This window comes from Dendropsophus ebraccatus, chromosome 12 (assembly GCF_027789765.1).
Source record: "Dendropsophus ebraccatus isolate aDenEbr1 chromosome 12, aDenEbr1.pat, whole genome shotgun sequence".
In the NCBI taxonomy this organism is placed as follows: Eukaryota; Metazoa; Chordata; class Amphibia; order Anura; family Hylidae; genus Dendropsophus; species Dendropsophus ebraccatus.
In genome coordinates, this window is record NC_091465.1 from 43173307 (window position 1) to 43191966 (window position 18660).

The 18660-nt window shown below is 42.3% G+C and overlaps 1 protein-coding gene across 2 annotated transcripts in view; it reads right to left on the reverse strand.

Annotated features, from left to right (window-relative positions):
- The window catches only part of LOC138768967 (FXYD domain-containing ion transport regulator 6-like), a 78967-nt gene extending 60953 nt beyond the window's left edge, over positions 1 to 18014 (reverse strand). Inside the window, exon 1 of one of the 2 annotated variants that reach the window (XM_069947076.1) lies at positions 17992 to 18014. The gene's annotated coding sequence lies outside the window, so the exon portion shown is untranslated. Of the gene's footprint in view, positions 1 to 10060; positions 10300 to 17991 lie in introns of those variants that run through there. The other variant, XM_069947074.1, reaches the window with a different exon arrangement.
- Positions 18015 to 18660: the final 646 nt, after the last annotated feature.

Genomic DNA, 18660 nt, shown 5'->3' on the forward strand with positions numbered 1-18660 from the left:
AGAACAGGTATGCTGGAATATGATAATGAGCATTTTTTTTGGTTGATGCGATGAACTTATGTTTAAAATAAGTCCACTTTAAATGTCTGCCCTTTATTAGTCAGGCATTATTCTGGCCTTGCTCACAGCAGATTCGGTCGGCATAAGTATAAAGTGTATGGGGAAGTGTTATGTGGAATAGGATCAGATGGGCATCCATGACTCTGAGGGTTCTCTGGTTATCCTTGTTCAGACCAGTATTAAAAGGTAATAACCACCAAAAACCATGAACATCCCACAAGATTTGCCATTTTGAAGATAATCTAAACCAATCATCTAGACATCAATGTTCGGCCCTTGTCAAAGTCACTCAGATCCTTACAGTTGCCTATTTTATCTGCTTCCAATACACAAACTTTAATACATTAGAACATGGTTCTCCAAACTGCGGCCCTCCAACTGTTGCAAAACTACAATTCCCATCATGCCTGGACAGATAAAACTTTGGATTTGGCTCTCCAGGCATGATGGGAATAGTATTGCAACAGCTGGAGGGCCGCAGTTTGGAGACACATGGATTAGAAAATGCACAGCTACTTTCTTGCAAAAACAGTGCCACCCTTGTCCTCAGATAGTGTGTGGTATTACAACTCAGCTCCATTCATTTTAATGGAACTGAACTGCAAAACCACAGAAATGGCAGGAGAGGTGCTGTTTCTGGAAGAAAGCTGCCATTTTTTAAAATCCCCTCAACCGCACAAAATCTTTCTCATACTGTTAGTTTGAAGCAACCATTATATAGAGCCCTGTAAACAGGTATTGGAATCTGGTGGCTGACAGTTGCCATTTGCTATAACAGCCCCATGCCTACATTCCACATTGTGGAACCTTTTTGATGGTTTCTCATCTTCCCTATTAAACTGTTGCAAATCTAAAACTAGGTCACCTTCTTAGGAAAGCAAGTACTAGACAAAGACAAATGAAGGCACGTGAATTATAATGATATTATAGACTTCCATCATAAGGGTTCATATATACAGTATAAACCTATTACACTAGTGTAATATTGGTGACATTTGAATGTGTGCTCACCACTACAGGCTCAGCATTAGCACCCAGGCATCTTACAAATTAAAATTTTCTGAACATAAATGCCTGTGGCAGCCAGAGGATTAAATATGTCCGCCGAGTCCCCTTGCGCTATTTATGCAGGTGATTTTCATATTTCTCCCATCGTTACATTAGATTTTGTTTCCATTAATTTTGCACAAGACTTATAAACTCGAGCGCGGCATCCATATTTCCTGTTATTTTACAGCTCGGATAAGAATTCTTTGATCTGAATTGCTTATCAAGCATATTTAGTAAAAGCTACTTGGGAAAGATCCAAGAAAAGAGTTTAGTAAAAGGCAAAGCTAAGGGATTTTTCCTAACTGGTAATTAACATGCACACAGATGATAGACAAGCTGTAAATAGCATGGCAGCAGATCCCACTCCCTGTACACACATGGCTGAGGCTAGAGCCAATTGTCTAAAAAGACGACATGCACTAGTTGTATAATATACAGTATTGGATGTCCATAGTTTTTAGCAGATGTCTGTTGGCATCCAGAGCCAAGATCATGCTAGACTTGGCTTGTGACTTTTGTTATCAGAGGAAAAAGGGTTCTCTCCATTAGTTCAGCCTCCCGGAATAACATAGTAAACAAGGTGTCTTCTAAAATGAGCACTCCCTTTAAAGCAATGTATCACCAATACAACGCTTTTCTGGTTTTTACATGAAACAACCGGCACGGGGATCCTTATTTTTAAATTGTGGCCCGTTTCCCGCACTTGGCGCAGGTCTATTCGCTGGCACCGTCCTGGGATTAAGCACTGGAGGCAGGCCGGCGGGTCCCTAATGGGATGACATGCCCTCTGTGTCGCCACTCCATTGATTCTAATGGAGCCGGCTCACTGAGGGGGAGGGTTTTGTCACACTGGGGGCTGACCAGCCCACCCCCAGTGCTCCATCCCCAGCTGGTGCCAGGGAATAGACCTGCACCATGTCAGGGAAACGGGCCATGGTTCAGAAAAAGGACCTCGCCACCGGCATCCCCATGCCAGGGCTGGTCTATTCATGTAAAAAACAAAAAAAGCGATGTACCGGTGGTACATTCGCTTTAAGATACGAGGAATAATGAAAGCTGTCTGCAACTTAGAGCAAGACAGCCTGGATATGTTGTTGTCCCTTTTGTTACTTTTGACACGTCGTAGAGACATATCATAAGTTTTGTTTGGTCAGGGTCTGAACACTTAGGGCCGTATTACATGGGATGATTATTCGAAAAATCGTTAGATCGTTCAGATGCAAACAATAATCATTTTGTGTATTAGCAGACAATGATTAAAGATTAACGAGAAAAGAATTTGGACCTATTTTTATCATTTGATCGTTCGCAAATCGTTCCCGCATCGTTCGTTATAATAAGGAGACATAGCTGAAACGTACGCAATAGCAACGACAAAACGACCACAAGAACGTTCATAAGTAACTATCATTGTTCCATGTAATTGGGCGAATGATTTCGGGTCGTTTGTCATAGCGGTCGTTTGAAATTGTTTATCATTAATCGTTAAAGTTAGCAAAAAAAGAAATCGCTTGGTGTAAAAGTACCCTAAGACAACAACCAATCAAAAGCTTAATATGTCTCTGAGACACATGAAAAGTTACAACAACAAAGATAATTTAACACCACCAACCTGTACCTTTATCCCGTCTTCTTGTGATCTACCATTTTAATGCTTGTCTTGACCCCAACCAATCAAAACTTGTGTCTCTGGCACATGTCAAAAGTTTTTTTTAGAATGATGGGGACACTTTAAATCAACCATGAGTTTGGTACCAATCTTTCCTAGTAATACTACTACTAGTACCACTATTATTAATCCTAATAATATTACATCTCTAGAAGCTTGCTGACTGGCCATACTCCCATATTTTGGCTGCACGGAACCTCCACATGTTGCAGAATTAGAATGAACAGCATAGGGGAGTGATATAGTCACTATGCCAGATACATTCAGCCAGCTCTCTTTCTGCCTTATTGCTAAATCCCAGATCTAATTTTTATCAGTGAATCCAATGAAAAACAAACAGATGGCCGCCTTATATGCAAACATACAAAGGCTGTCATTGATTATGACTGCAGCCATTCCGCACTGTTAGACACTTTTAACACCAAGTTTGTAGTGTACATTACATTTGCCAAATCCACTGAGAAATCTCCTAATGCCTATGTATCCATAGACCCTCATCACTAGATAGAAGTCGTAGTGGCATAGATAGAAGTGGCATTTTTGCTCTCATTCAAGTCTCCATTGGGTTCATCATTGGGTTTCCACTGGGGTTTCTAGCTAAATTACCTGGATGGAATAGCACAGAGGATCATGATCTAGTACAAAATGTATAACATTTGTAACATAGCAATCAATGTGCTATGGATGCCACTATGTAGCATCTGTCACTACAGGGGGTGGGGGGCAGAGATTGCAGCTATACCTGGTATCCTATAGGCCAATTGCTACATCTGCCATTTACCAATATTATAAATTGAACATGGTGGATTAGGGGTGTCATTACAGATGCTACATCGGGGCCCATAGATTTACATACTTGCTGTTTTGTAATAAGAAAAACATAAATTATAGAGGTTTTCCAGGGAAAATCTATTGATTGCTAATCCACAGGATAGGATATCAATAGCTGATCAGCTGGGCACTAACATCTAACACTGCTGCCGATCAGCTGTTCTGCACAGCCATGGCATTGGATTCACTTCAGTGGCAGCTGCCCTGCAGTAACCTGGTGCTATAATACACAGTGTTTACTCCCAGTGCCGTGGCTGGGCACAGCAATAATCGGCAGGGTGCCTTGCTGATTAGCTATGGATAGGCCATCAATGGGTTTTCCCCTTATAACAGACTGACCCTGCTTGTGTGTCACTTTTTCCCCTCTCTTGTCTCCAGATTGGGTGGGGTTTAGAACTTAATTCCATTGAAGTAAATGGAGCTTAAATGCAAATCACAACTGAACTGGAGACAAGAGAGGGGGGGAGTGGCCATGTTTTTGTAGCGCTGGATAACCCCTTTAACCATCTGTGAATAACATTAGTCCAGTATCTGTATTACAATCTCATGTCTGCGGACTGTTCTATGAATATGAATAAAGCAATGTTTAGAAACATGTTTCTTTTCTTCTGTACTGAGCAAAGTGTCTTCCTGTGTTTTTTATTGGCTGGTTTGCCAGAGTTCACAAGAAAGAACAGCTACTTTGCAGGTTTTGCAGATGTTCCCCAGCATGTCATTACAGCCGGTTGTCACTTACAGACATCTCTGCTCACCTACAGTTACACCTCAGCAGAAATAGAACCTGTCAAGTTCATAATAAAAGCCTTATTGTTGCCCCGAGAGTTATATGAAAGTCGTTTGCCTAGGAATGATATCACTATCAGGACAACTGAGAATATATTATGTTTACAAAGAAATCCAGTGCCGCATTGTCTGAGGGGGTTAAGGCCCTATTCCACGGAACGATTATCGTTCGTATTCGGCCGCTACGGACGATAATCGTCCCATGGAATAGAGTGCAACGATCAGCCGACATCGTTCATGTCGGCTGATCGTTGCAGTTGCTTGTTTTTCAACATGTTAAAAAACAAGCGACTGATATAGCAGCGATCTGCTGCCGTCGCTCCGTTGAATAGGAGCGTCGGCAGCAGATGCTGCTATATCCTATGGGCTGCCCGGACGATCTAGCGATCCCCCGGGCAGCCCCCCCGCAGCTCCCCGCCGCCCCTCCCGCACTCACCCGCTCGCTGCAGCCTCGCTGAATACCGGCGGCAGCGAGCGGGGAACGAGGAGCAAACGAGCGCTGAGAGCGCTCGTTTGCTCCTCTGACGACCAGTGGAATAGGGGCATTAGGGCGCTATTCCACCGGACGATTATCGTTCAGATTATCGTTAAATCGTTCGAATCTAAACGATAATCGTTCGGTTGAAATGCAGTTAACGATTAACGACCGAATGAGAAATCGTTGATCGTTTTATAAGACCTGGACCTATTTTTATCATTGCTCGTTCGCAAAACGTTCGCAAATCGTTCGCATTGAATAAGACATTGTTCGGTCGTTCGCAATAGATACGAACGCAATAGCGAATAAATAGCGAAGAAAAAGCGATCGCAATTACGATCTTAAGTAACAATTATTGTTCCATGGAAATGAGTGAACGTTTTCAGGTCTTTCGCAATAGCAGTCGTTTGAGATCGTTAATCGTTAACGATTATGCGAACGATAATCGTCCGGTGCAATAGGGCCCTAAAAGTGCCCACCACCAAGATACCATCACATACCAGTAACCTCAGCTCTTTTGAGATGGTACACATACAAGCTGGATTGAGGAAAGTTTCACACGTGATGCTTTTCCGAAAAAAGTGTAAAAAAACCCCCATAAAATACACAGAAAAAATGCCCAGTGTCCAGAGGTTAGCTTGGAGTTAAAGTGTCACTGTTGTTACAAAAAACTTTGAGACATAACAAATGAAGAAGTTTTAACAGCACACAGGAAACAGATCCTTGTAGACGGGGGTAAAAGGCAATGCATGCTGTGTGGCGGGCAATTCCAATTACCAGCAGAGATACATCAAATGAGAGAACTCAGCAGCATCCAAAGAATCTTTAAAAGAGCTTTATTGCATATCCTGGTAAAGGCAACGTTTCGACCGCACCTGGCTTTGCAGTGCTTGACAAAGACCGAGTGTGGTCAAAACGTCGCTTTTACCAGGATATGCAAAAAAGCTCTTTTGAAGATTCTTTGGATGCTGCTGAGTTCTTTTCTTTAATGTCATAGAGACATGTCAAAAGTTATGATCATTCAGCAAATCCTCTCCCTGTTCTGAATTAGAGAAAAGAGTCAGGTTCCATTATAAGGGTATGTTCACACTGAGTAAATTAGGCAGAATTCCGCAGAGGAACTCTCTGCCGCAGAATCCCGCCTGCCTCAGTGTGCCATAGCCTGTCTATGGGAGGGCTTGCGTGCTTCCGCTGCCGCCACTCTCCACTCAGAGAATTCTTTGAGTGGAGAGAGGCGGCAGTGGAGGCGCGAGAGCTCTACCATAGACAGGCTATGGCACACTGAGGAAGGCGGGATTCTGCCTGATTTATTTAGTGTGAACATACCCTAAGTTCGACACACAGTCTTCTCCTCGCTCGTTCTCCCGAATGGTACGGGTCTGAACACTCAGACCTGGACCTATCAAAACTTTTGACATGTCTCTATGACTTCAAAGGAATCAGCAGCATCCAAATAATCTTCAAAAGAGCCTTATTGCATATCCTGATAAAGCGACTTTCCAACCATACTCAGTCTTGCAGGATTGCCAGCCACACAGCATGCAATGCCTGTTACCCCTGTATACAAGGATCTGTTTTCTGGGTGCTGTTGGAACTTCATTGTTTGCTATGTCTCTGTGACAGTGACACTTTAATATAAAACTCTGTACCAATATAAAACACTGTACAAACATTTTTTTTCTTTTTTAGAGTCTGCCAGTCATTACGCCCATTGCTGGATGAACAGCGAATTCCACTCAGCAGGTGGAAGTTCCGGTCTCCATGGCTACAAAAACGTATGAGACTGTAATGCCTGCGACCCCCATTCTGATTCAGCAGCGGCTCTGATGACAGTTACACGACACAGTGACGTTTTTGGGGTCAGTAGTAGGTTTTCCAAGATGCAGCATACTTTAGCTATGATTTTTCTTTCTCCTAGCTGGGGCTTTTTTATTCCACCCCTATAGGTTTAGAAAAATGCATATGTAAATGTTAGTGTGATTTTTATTTATTTATTTTCATGTTCTTCAATAAAAACCCTTGAATCACATAATGCAGAGAAAAATTTAGCCGACAAAATATAGTATGTGCACAATCACAATAACTGTATCATGAACAGGGCTAAAAACACTATGGGGGCATTTACCAAAGATGGTGTAAAGTAAAACTAGCTCAGTTGCCCCTAGCAACCAATCAGATTCCACTTTTTATTCCTCACAGACTCTTTGGAAAATGAAAGGTGGGATCTGATTGGTTGCTAGGGGCAACTGAGCCAGTTTCACTTTACACCATGTTTGATAAATCCCCCCCCCCCTATGTGTGAATGAAGCCTAATGGCTATAGATGTTATTATCCTGTTACTTATTACAGTACCAACATTTATTAAAGGCTTGAGGCCTAGCAGTCCTCAGTTGTAGGTCTATGGTCTGTATTCCATCCACATAATAAATAGAATGATTTTTCTATAGCAGACAGTCTGGCTTTGTAAATGTTCTCTTTTCTACCACAGTCTTCCCTGTTATGGAAAACCTATCTCATATTTCCTAGCAGTCCTGCTATAAATAGTAGACTGTGGCGGGGATTCACAGCACAGAGAGGCAGATCTGGGAGCCGCACAGTCGCTGCCGGCAGGCTGCTAGGAGGATCTGGGCCTTGAGCAGTTCTGTAACACGCAGAGAGGGAGGGGGCACGGCAGATAATGCTGGCAAGACACTGGTACAGTACTATAACCAACTTGAGGATTAATGCGTGACACATGCTGAAGGACATCAGGTCCTTGAGGAAGGCTGGACTGCTTAACCCTATAAATACTCCCGAAACCACTGGAGACTGGATACAGCAAGCGCACAGTCATTGCTATTGTATGAGTGAATATAGGCATAAACTATAAGACAAGCGCTGCCAATTACTTCATAAATCATTGAGAATCTAATCCCTTAGCGCTCCGCTACTCTTGTTCTTGTAGCCGATGGCTTAGAAACCGTCTTAGAATTAATGATTCATATGTTTTTTACCGATTTATGTCCCTTAACAATATTAGGATGTAAGTAAAGGCTCAATACAGAGCAGACTGAATTACATTAGATATGGAATCCTGCCTCACATCACCAAGCCTATCTACAAAACCATAGAGACAGGTAACACCGCATTCAGCCTGAGCTGGCTGATAACAGAGAATAATAGAGTACATCCAACAGATGGACGTAACTGGAAGGCGATTACACAAGAACATTTTCAATGAGCAGAATCTCGCTAAACTTAGATAAATGTCTGACTTAATAAATCCAAGTGAAATTTCACAGTGTTCTTGTTTCCGGCCCTTTCTACATGAATATAATTTGCAGAAATGTCTATCTGTAATTGGTTACCGAGGCCGTATGGCAATTTTATGGAACCTATTATCTGAAAATGGACTCCTGTATATAAGCGACATAGGATGATGAGAGATTATTATATATAGCATTATGCAATCCTCCATGGAAACCCTATAATGGATTACTATACCATAGATTAACCACATTCATCCAGCCATCATGTAGCAATCTGCTGTATACAGTGTGAATAGATGTGTATTTAAGCACTTTGTTTTCTTGTAATGTGACATTTACCATACTAAGATGACAGCACTTAAGAGCTGTGGGTGTTGTGGGTGCAGGGCGACTTACAAGGACACACTGCTGTACAGATCACAGACATGAAAGCAGCTGTACAGGGTGTCATGGGACTTCAATGCTTCCTCTCTGGTGGATAGTGGAAGCTGTGACAGATATGAAAGCTACTGTGTAGTGCATTGTAATATTGAAGTTACCCAGTCTATTGTGTTCACATTTTCGTGTACCATATATTAATCTATGAATGTATTAAGCCACAAAGTATATTACAACATCTAAAAAAGCCAGCCATATGTTACAGTCATTCATACACACATAGCGGTTCTCATAACTGGAGATATCCAGATGACTCTAGCCCAGACCCATCTAGTGACTGCAAACAGGTGCCTTCACTATAAAGAGTGCAACCAGCTGTCCACTGTCAAACTGCAAATTGTGTGACTTGGTAAAATGAAAACTAGCACCTACAAAGCTACTGCCACTTTGAGCAACGCATTTCAGCTCTGTATTACGGCAGAGCCCTACTGAGGGGAGGCATATCATAAACAAACAATATCATTGAAAAGCTTATAACTATGCACAAAGTCGCACCTCTCAGTTTCCACTTCTGGGTGAGGGGTCATGGCATAAGCATATAAAACACATAGATAACAAACATTTAATTTCAAGCGATAAATGCATACATAAATAATGATGATGATGATAAAAAGTTATATTTAACAGCTATAAATGTAGGTATTCCTACAATTATAGAAAATGTAAAAGAAAAACTGAAAGATGGAAACGCTAAAGACCCATTCTTTGCATGCTGCCGTATCCCAGAGCACAGCACCCTGCATGTCCCCCCAAAAAGTGAGCGTTCCATAGCATTTCACACAACCAAGGACGATAAGGAAAACCTTGTATAGATCAGGATTGGAGAAGATTTCCACCGAATCCTTATGATTATACACCAAGAAGCCCCCTTTGCTCTTTTCTCTCTTTCTATATACTGTAACTGGAGATCTAGAAGTGACCATAGAGGAAGATTATCATCTGCACTTCTGTACAGTAATCCCATTGATGACCAGTACACCCAGGACCTCTCTCATCAGAAATGGCTTCCTACAGAGAACAATAGCTTGAATTCCGCAGTGCAACACATGGGCGATAGATCTTAGTTTTAGAGTCCATTTAATATTCAACATAACCAGCACTTATGTTGCTGTCGGCTATTAATATTCATTGAAAGTCCAGAAAAATATCCAATATAAAATATATGAATATCTTCAAACATATAAAGCAATAGGATTGGCATATGAGGAGTAAGTACCTTCCAGGATAGCAGCTTCTAGTGCAGGCAGCTGAAAGAATGAAATGCCTACAGGTCCAGAATTATCTATAGACTCCTGGGAGATCACACTCACACTCCTAGAGCCCTATAGCTCTCCCTCTGCTAGACTAACTTCTTTCCAAATTATTTCCTGCTACAACTACATAGACAAATAAACTTCATCCAGACTTTAAGCATTGCTGCCAGACAGGCTCCATAGGGGGCTTTGTCCAGCCACAGCTGTAGTGCGAAGAGTTGTCCGTCTCTTCTTAGGCCACTTCACTTACCTCTTTATGTATGTCTCCCTCTTTTCTTTACTTATATGCACTGGATATCACTTCTAGGTCCACAGTCCTGGAGTAGAGCGAGCCCTGTAAGTTTACTTTCTTGGGCAAACACTCCTTTGTTCCGCCTGTGTTCTTACTTTCAGGAGTTATAACGCACAGCTGCTACTCCCCAGTGAAACAGCTCAACTTTTCCCACATCCTGGAATCTCCGCTATGGGAAGAAGAATCTGTCTGAGCAGAGGACTATGGGATATTTTTAACACATCATACCAAAACAACAAATATGACCGCCCGACTCAGTACACTCAGTAAGACATGCTGTGCTCATAGACAGAGCACATAACAATAAAAATATTCGCCAGAAATAGAATTTACACAACATTACAGTGCAAATTTATCATGGGGAAATGTTGTAACATACTGTTAGCAATAGAATAGCCCTATTTAAACCAGAGCAACTTCTTATAACCTCAAAAGACAAAGGCGTATCCTCTGAAATTGGAAAGCACAAGGAGCGGGTAAATGAAAAGTTATGAAAAGACTTATTGCTGAACGAATTTTGTACTGTAGGAGGTTGGGGATAACATAGAATAGGCTTGTCCCATTTCTTTCCTAGTATATATACTGAAAAATCAGATATTCTGTACTGCTGTGCGGAATAAGAAAAGCAGATCCCTACGGGAAGACATGCTTTTTATTATATTTTTTTTTAGTCATAGGTTCATAAAGCAGAAAATGTTCTCATAAATATTAAATGAAAAAAAGATAACTGAAAACCATGTGAGAATTAATTTTAGAAATACATATCAAAGCCCAAAATCTGAACAGTTGTAAAAAACAAAAAAAAACCAGTAGTGGTACTATATACCGCTACATAGTAGTCATCTGTGTCCAGCTGTCATTTGCAGATCGTGAGGCCAATGGTATAGAACAATAGGGTCAAAGATGGTAGTATGATTTCTGGCTACTCCATGGAAATGCCACCCTACAGGGACACTTTAGTCTGCCATCTGCGGCAAAATCTCATCAATACTCATCTCGCCTCTGGCAGATATAGCCCTGCCTAGGATTTGGAAGATTAATAAAAGTGGCAAGAAATTTGGTATAACTGGCAAAAGAAACATTGGGAACTAAACAGAGAGTAGACAGACAGGAAAAGGAACCATGGTTCTATCGGAGGGAAGATAAAGCAATGAAATATTAAAGTAATTCTACATTAAGGCATTTTCTTCATTTTAGAATTTTCCCTTGCCTATAAGTGTCTACCTGCTGGGATGCCAGACATCAGCTGTTACCTGTGGGGAAACAGTGTTTAGTTTCTTTGCAATGCCCTCACAGGTGAAATTAAGTATTGCAAAACATTTTTTGTTAAAATCAGTAAATTGTCTGTGTATTCTAGGGGAGGTCCTTCAATGGAAATGTTAACTGTAATCACTGTTCCCTTCAACCAAGGGCTAATGAAGAGGCAGGTGTAGATATATTCTATAGCTGTTCTCTATAGGCCACATCTTCAAAATCTACTGTTGCCATCAGTGGCCAAAAAATAGCCTATAATCTAGGCAAGGTGTATGCTTTTGTTTTGGCTTATGGTCCGTTTCCTTGAAGCGATAATTCGCCTAATCGATCGTTTAGCGATTTTGAAGCAATGATTTGGTTTTTATAATGATCAGCATTTAGACGAATAAAATGTTAGAAAAAAATCATTATTGCGATCGTTTTTAAGATCGCTTAAATGGATAGTGCGGCGTTTAACTTTTATTCACTAAATAACACACATTACAAAGTTAAGTGAATGGCCCCCTTCCCCGTGTTCCCCCCACCCCGGAAGTGTGGTGCATTATACGTAGGTATTGGCTGTTGCTCCAGCCGTCCCTCATACCGGCATCAGCTGCTCAGCCGTGTAGCATAGCACAGAATGTTTACAAGAAGCGATCTGCAAATATTTAGCGAACGACCAACGATTTGTTGGAAGACCAAGACGAACGATTTCTCGCTCGTCGCTTGATTGTTCACTATGTTTACACGAGCCGATTATCACTCAAATGCGACTGTTATTTTTAGAATTCGAAAGATAATCGTTCCGTGTAAACGCACCATTAAACAAGACAACACAAAAGGAGCATTGGATTAGGTCATTTAAAGCAATAAAACATGCCTGTTCTGAATACTGGATGGCTATGACTCCATTGACTAAAGGTCCAACACCCTAGACTATTGTCAGCCGTGCCCACCTATTGCTGTCAATCTAAGTGTAGAGTTTTATCGACTGTCCACTGACAGGTGATGTCGGTGGAGATAGGGGCTGATGGTGATGGTAAATCACTATCTGACCCCTTTGCTCCGGGAGAGATAAGCCACAGCAAGAGCTCTCTCACTGTGACTTACCACTACTCTCCCCATAGAGAACACAGGAATGCTCAGCAGTGTTGAACGCTCCTGTGTATAGGGAGGACAGCAGCCGGTTGGAAGCGATCACTTACAGCTGAATGATGGTTCAGCCATCTATTATTGAAGGCTTATGGCCAGCCTAATACTTAAAACATTGACTCCGCCTACTATATAATAACACAGTCCACATACACTGATGATAACACAGCTATAAACTGGCATGTTATAACTCTCTGCCATAAAAGTTTGAACAGTGCTTACATCTGTTCTTACAGTATACACACGGAGCAGGTGCATCTATATTTATACCTTATCACCCAACATAAGGTTTCTTCTAATTTAGCAGTTAGAGATAAGAAAACGTGTTGTTTGTATCCTGATGAGCAACCCGGCCCCAAGGGCGCTCCCAGGATTAAATCTAGGGTGGAGGGAGGGCAGAGAAATAGCAGCATGTATTGTGCACCATGGTGAGATTTTTCCTAGTTACATCTTGTGCCTAGACATTGCCTTAATTATTTAAATCACACCGTCTGCTACATTTTTGGTGCTGTTTTTGTGCAATACACTATGGTTACTGTGGGGTCCCTGCCCCATACTTTATTTTTTTTTTTAAAAAAGAGTGTTGTGCAGTCAAAAAAATGCCAAGTCACTGGTGTGAACCATCCTGCTATCCAGATGCGGTATCGCAAAGCTGACCGCTGTACAGAGGCCTGGTTCAACTAATCTACTGCCCGATATCAAGCTCATAAGTGGGGCAGTGCCATATTGTGTAGAACTTTGTGCTTTTTATTGCTTGCAGGATTGTCTACTTATCTACTAGTTGCCCCACTGGGGAGATGGCGTGTCAGCGCAGCTTGTGTCCTATTTCTGCTACGCTGCAAGCTGCCTCCAGATCGCCCATCAAGGGGCTAACAAATCGCTTACACAAGCGTGGGAAAAAGTACAGTGTTCCCGCCAACAGTTACAAGATACACTCCCATCGCTGCCCACAGGCGGAACTAAAAGAACTCTACAGTGTTTCCAGTGGAGCCCCTGAGTCTGCTGCACACCTCCACTGATGTCACTAGAAGCAGCCATCTTGGGAGAGCCTGCTCCCATAGACTTAGGGTCCTGTTACACAAAGCGATTTAACGATTAACCACTAACGATAAACGATTGCAAACCATATTGTTATGATCGTTATTACCAACGTTATTGCGATGGTTACTATGATCGTTTACTCCATCTGATCCCAGCAAAATAATAAACAATGGGCAATTACACTGAACGATTAGTGAAAAAAATGCGGAACTACAGCGAACAAATGTGGAATTACAGCGAACGATTAATGATGATTTAGGTTCAGATGTAAATCAACGATCAACGGCACACAAACAATTTGTTGTCTACAGGTTGCTGCGGTGCCTGCTGCTTCCGTAGAGAGATTCCGCAGGTCTTTAGCCACTGTTACTGTTGTGGATGCAGGCACTATTATCCAAGTCCAGCCTCAGGTAACATATAACGTTGCCGTCACCTTTGCCAGCTACCACAACCACTGCCACGACAACCACAGTAGCCACTGCATGTACTGTAAGAGGAGTGGTCCCAGATGTCTGCTACCAGAGCAACCCAGAAGGAAGCAGCCTGCTGCAACCTGGCAGCTCACAAAGCTGTGAGCAAGCTGCTCTTCAACTAAAGAGTCTACTGTAAAAATACTCCCACCATCCAGTGACTGGCCCCTGTTGGCCACCTTGTTCAAGTCTGTGTGTCCCCTAGGTTATCCCTACAGCTTCTTCAAGTCCCCTGTGCACAACTCTGCTGTGAACTTCTCCCATCCTTTCCCCTCTTTCTTGTGAGAAAAGAGACTTCTTGCTCTACCTCAGCCACTTGCGATGTATATAGACTGATGCATCATAGCACCAAAAAGGGTGTATATGGACTGATGCATCCAGAGCTCCAGTCCCAGCATACTATGGAGGATCTCACCACTGCATAGCGATGCCAACAGTTCTTTGCACTATGGATGATTTAATGATTGCTTATATATATTAAGTTATATTTTTATACTTTTATATATCCTGTTCTATGCTGTTATATATTGTTATTTATGATGTGCCTTATATAGTAACCCATGCTGTGTTCACCTTCTGTTGTTACTTACCCCTAGGGGTTACGCTGAGGTCGGCTGCTGTTTGCATTTTCACCACTTGGTGTCTCAGTTCCCCTAAACTGTCTGTTCTGTCAGAGCACAGCTGAAGGTTAAGGGTTAAAGGGGTAGTGCGGCGCTCAGCAATTATTCACAGAATAACACACACTACAAAGTTATACAACTTTGTAATGTATGTTATGTCTGTTAATCGCCTCCTTCCCGTGTCCCCCCACCCCCGCACGTGTACCCGGAAGTGTGGTACGCTATACATACCTGATCCGTGTCGACCAACCCCGTCCACCATTTTCTTCAAAGTTGTCATCTTCGGGAGGCCGGCCGACCTGCTCCTGCCGGTCCCCCTCTGCCGCGTCATAACTGTGCTCAGCCGCGATTGGCTGAGCACAGTTATGCTCAGCCAATCGCGGCTGAGCAGCTGATGACGCTGCAGAGGGGGGCCGGCATGCAGGACGGCTGCAGCGAGTCGGACGGCCGCCCGAAGATTGCATCAATAGAAGATGGGGTCGACATGCGTCAGGTATGTATATCGCACCACACTTCCGGGTACACGTGCGGGGGTGGGGGGACATGGGAAGGGGGCGATTCACAGACATAACATACATTATAAAGTTGTATAACTTTGTAATGTGTGTTATTCTGTGAATAATTGCTGAGCGCCGCACTACCCCTTTAACTATGCTGTTGTATGTTCACTGTTTTGGCTAATCACAGGTGCAGGTACACAGTTTCTAGCCAACTGCACTTCAGAAAGCTAAAATATCTTACTGATGTTTGCACTCCTGGCCGTTAAAAGTGTCCCACTACAAACACCAGAGCCCACAGGCTGCATAACCTATTTTAACCTATCAACCTTCACCTGGAAAAAGATTGTGGATAGAGATGAGCGAACCGGGTTCGGGTTCGAGTCGATCCGAACCCGAACGTTCGGTATTTGATTAGTTGGGGCTGCTGAACTTGGATAAAGCTCTAAGGCTGCATTCACACGTTCCGGGAAGTTGTCCGTGCTCACGGATCCGTGCGCACGGACAATTTTACAGCCCATTGCTTTCTATGGGGCTATTCAGATGTTCCGTGATTTCACGGATCCGTGATCCGTTCCGTTAAAAAATAGGACATGTCATTACTCGGAACGAATGCACGGAAAGGATTTCCCCATAGAAATCAATGAGATCCGTGTTTTTCACGGATGTGACATCCGTGTTCATCTGTGAAAAACACGGATGTGATGTAATCAATGTAATTTAAAATGCTGTAAGACAGATCAGTGAAAAAAACGGACAGGGATACAAAACGGATGCAAAACGGACTGTTTTGCACGGATCACGGAGGTAGCTGCCGGACCACAATCACGGACCGGGAAAATTACTGAACGTGTGAATGGTTGTCTGGAAAACATGGATACAGCCAATGACTATATCCATGTTTTCCACATAGCCTTATTGCTTTATCCAAGTTCAGCAGCCACCGCTAATCAAATGCCGACAGTTCGGGTTCGGATCGACTTGAGCATGCTCCAGGTTCGCTCATCTCTAATTGTGGATGATTGCAGACATCATATATAGTCCTGAAAACTGGTAGTCTTAACCATATGATCAGGGAGAGTTGTCAACTTTTTTTTTATTATTATCAGGGAGTGTATAATACCACTATATTTTACAATCAATAATGCTGCCACATAGTGACCAATCACACTGCAGACTAAACAATAATAGTTATTGGCAAAATACACCAAAAATAACCCCATCAACCCATACATGATTACTTTAAAAAGGTTGTCAAGAGAGTGGTTTGCCGACCACACTACACTCAGAGCTGGAATTACGGCCAATTCCAGGTTTTCTTAAAATGCCCCCCAGTATCCATACCGCCGCCACCTCAGCTGCCCCCCTCCCCCCCGACAGTGGCGTCTCTGATCTTTCAGGCTATGTTCACGCTACGTAAAAGTACAGCCGTTGTTGCCATCCCCCTTTCCCCCCGGAGCCGAGTTACCCGCCCGCCCAATCACTCTTGCCCCAGCACAACCCCCGCTCACCAAAGCCCAGGGTGGTCTGTTCTCGGTCTGGGTGACGCCCTGCGGGACATGGGGATAAAGCGGCTGCCCAGGGACTGAGGAGGGGCCTAGCTGCGTCACTTTTGTTAAGTTAAACTTAACTAAAATGACTGCTGTGGGGAAGATTACCCCCCCGCCCCCGGGACTGCAGAATATGCCACCTGAGGCGGAATGGCAGGAGCGGCCCTGGCTGGAAGCAGTTGGATTGTACTCAGTGTAGTGGTGGTGCCATGTTACTGCAGCCTCGCCTTCTATTAGCCCCTTCGTGCTGCAGCTAGTTTGAGCCTTAAAGGGGTTGTCCAGTGAAAATCTTTTTCTTTCAGATCAACTATTGTCAGAAAGTTATATAGATTTGTAATTTACATCTATTAAAAAAATCTCAAGTCTTCCCATACTTATTATCTATTATATGTCATGCAGGAAATGTTTTCTTTTCAGTCTGACACAGTGCTCTCTGCTGACATCTTTGGCCGAGACTTGAACTCTCTAGAGAAGTAGAGGCTTTCTATGGGAATCCCTATAGAAAACCTCTCCTGCTCTGGACAGTTCCTGTCTCGGCCAAAGATGTCAGCAGAGAGCACTGTGTCAGACTGAAAAGAAAACATTTCCTGCATGACATATAATAGATAATAAGTATGGGAAGACTTGAGATTTTTTTAATAGATGTAAATTACAAATCTATATAACTTTCTGACAATAGTTAATCTGAAAGAAAAAGATTTTTGCTGGACAACCCCTTTAATGACCAAGCTCATTTTCCAAAATCTGACTTGTCTCAGTTTGCGGTTCTAGTTCTGTGATACCTTATGTTAGTGGCAAAATTTTGTATGTGTTTTTTTGTAAAAATCACAATATCATAAAAAAATTGGAAAAAAATACGCTATTCAGTGTTCGGTAAAAAAATAACAGCATAAATGCATTCTCTGGGTCACTGCGGTTACATTAATACTAGAGATGAGCGAATACGATTCGATCGAGACGGTATTTGCACGATAACGATCAAATTTGAACGATAATCGTACGTGTAAACGATCAAACGACGAGCGAGAAAACGCTTATTTTGATCTTACAACATGTTCTTAAATCGTCGTTCGCAAAAAATACGCAGATCGTTTCGTGTAAACAGTCGTTCACCGATTTAACCTATGTGCGAGATAGGCTTAAGCGATCGCAAAATGATTTTTCCGTACAATATATCGTTCCGTTCCGTGTAAACGCAGCATTAGTCTTAAATATCTACAAAAATTATAAGTCAATTATAAAGTCAAATTTGTCCAAATTCTATGTGTGTACAAACCCTAGCCCTTTATTAATAATGTCTCAGTACGTTCTTTAGAAGGAGCTCACCTTATTCTTCCCTTTCTTTTCCTTCCTTTGCTGGCTGCTTGTGATCCCTTCTGAAGATACACCCCCGTTTTTTTTTTCGTTTCCTCTGATGACCTCCTAAAAAATTCTGAGATGCGTTTGCAGACCCCAGTGTCATGTGATCTTTTCCATTAACTTCACTATCTGTAGAAGTACTATTCACATTGGTAAAGTGGCACGCTAGTTTCACTTTAAATAATTTCAGTAATTTTTTTGCATCATGGATTTTCACTTCTCCTTTTATGTTGCTCAATAGTAAACCAGCTGACTATGCAGATGATGAAATATTGTTCCTTTTACCTTCAGTGAAAGCAAATGAATCTGACATTTTTTCATTTACCTTTTTTTAGTTTAATTTCTTATTTTAATGTCTAAGAGCTCTTATACATTACATTATTATCGTCCGTACTTGGCCAATTAATGGCCGTTTCAGCCGATAATCCTTTGGTGTAATAAAAACAATCACGACCGCAACAGTCTGCTGCTTGTCGCTCCTTGTAATAGACAAAGGTGTCAGCAGAGAGCACTGTGTAAGACTGGAAAGAATACACCACTTCCTGCAGCACATACAACAGCTGATAAGTACTGGAAGGCTGGAGATTTTTAAATAGAAGTAATTTACAAATCTGTATCTCCAGTTGATTTAAAAAC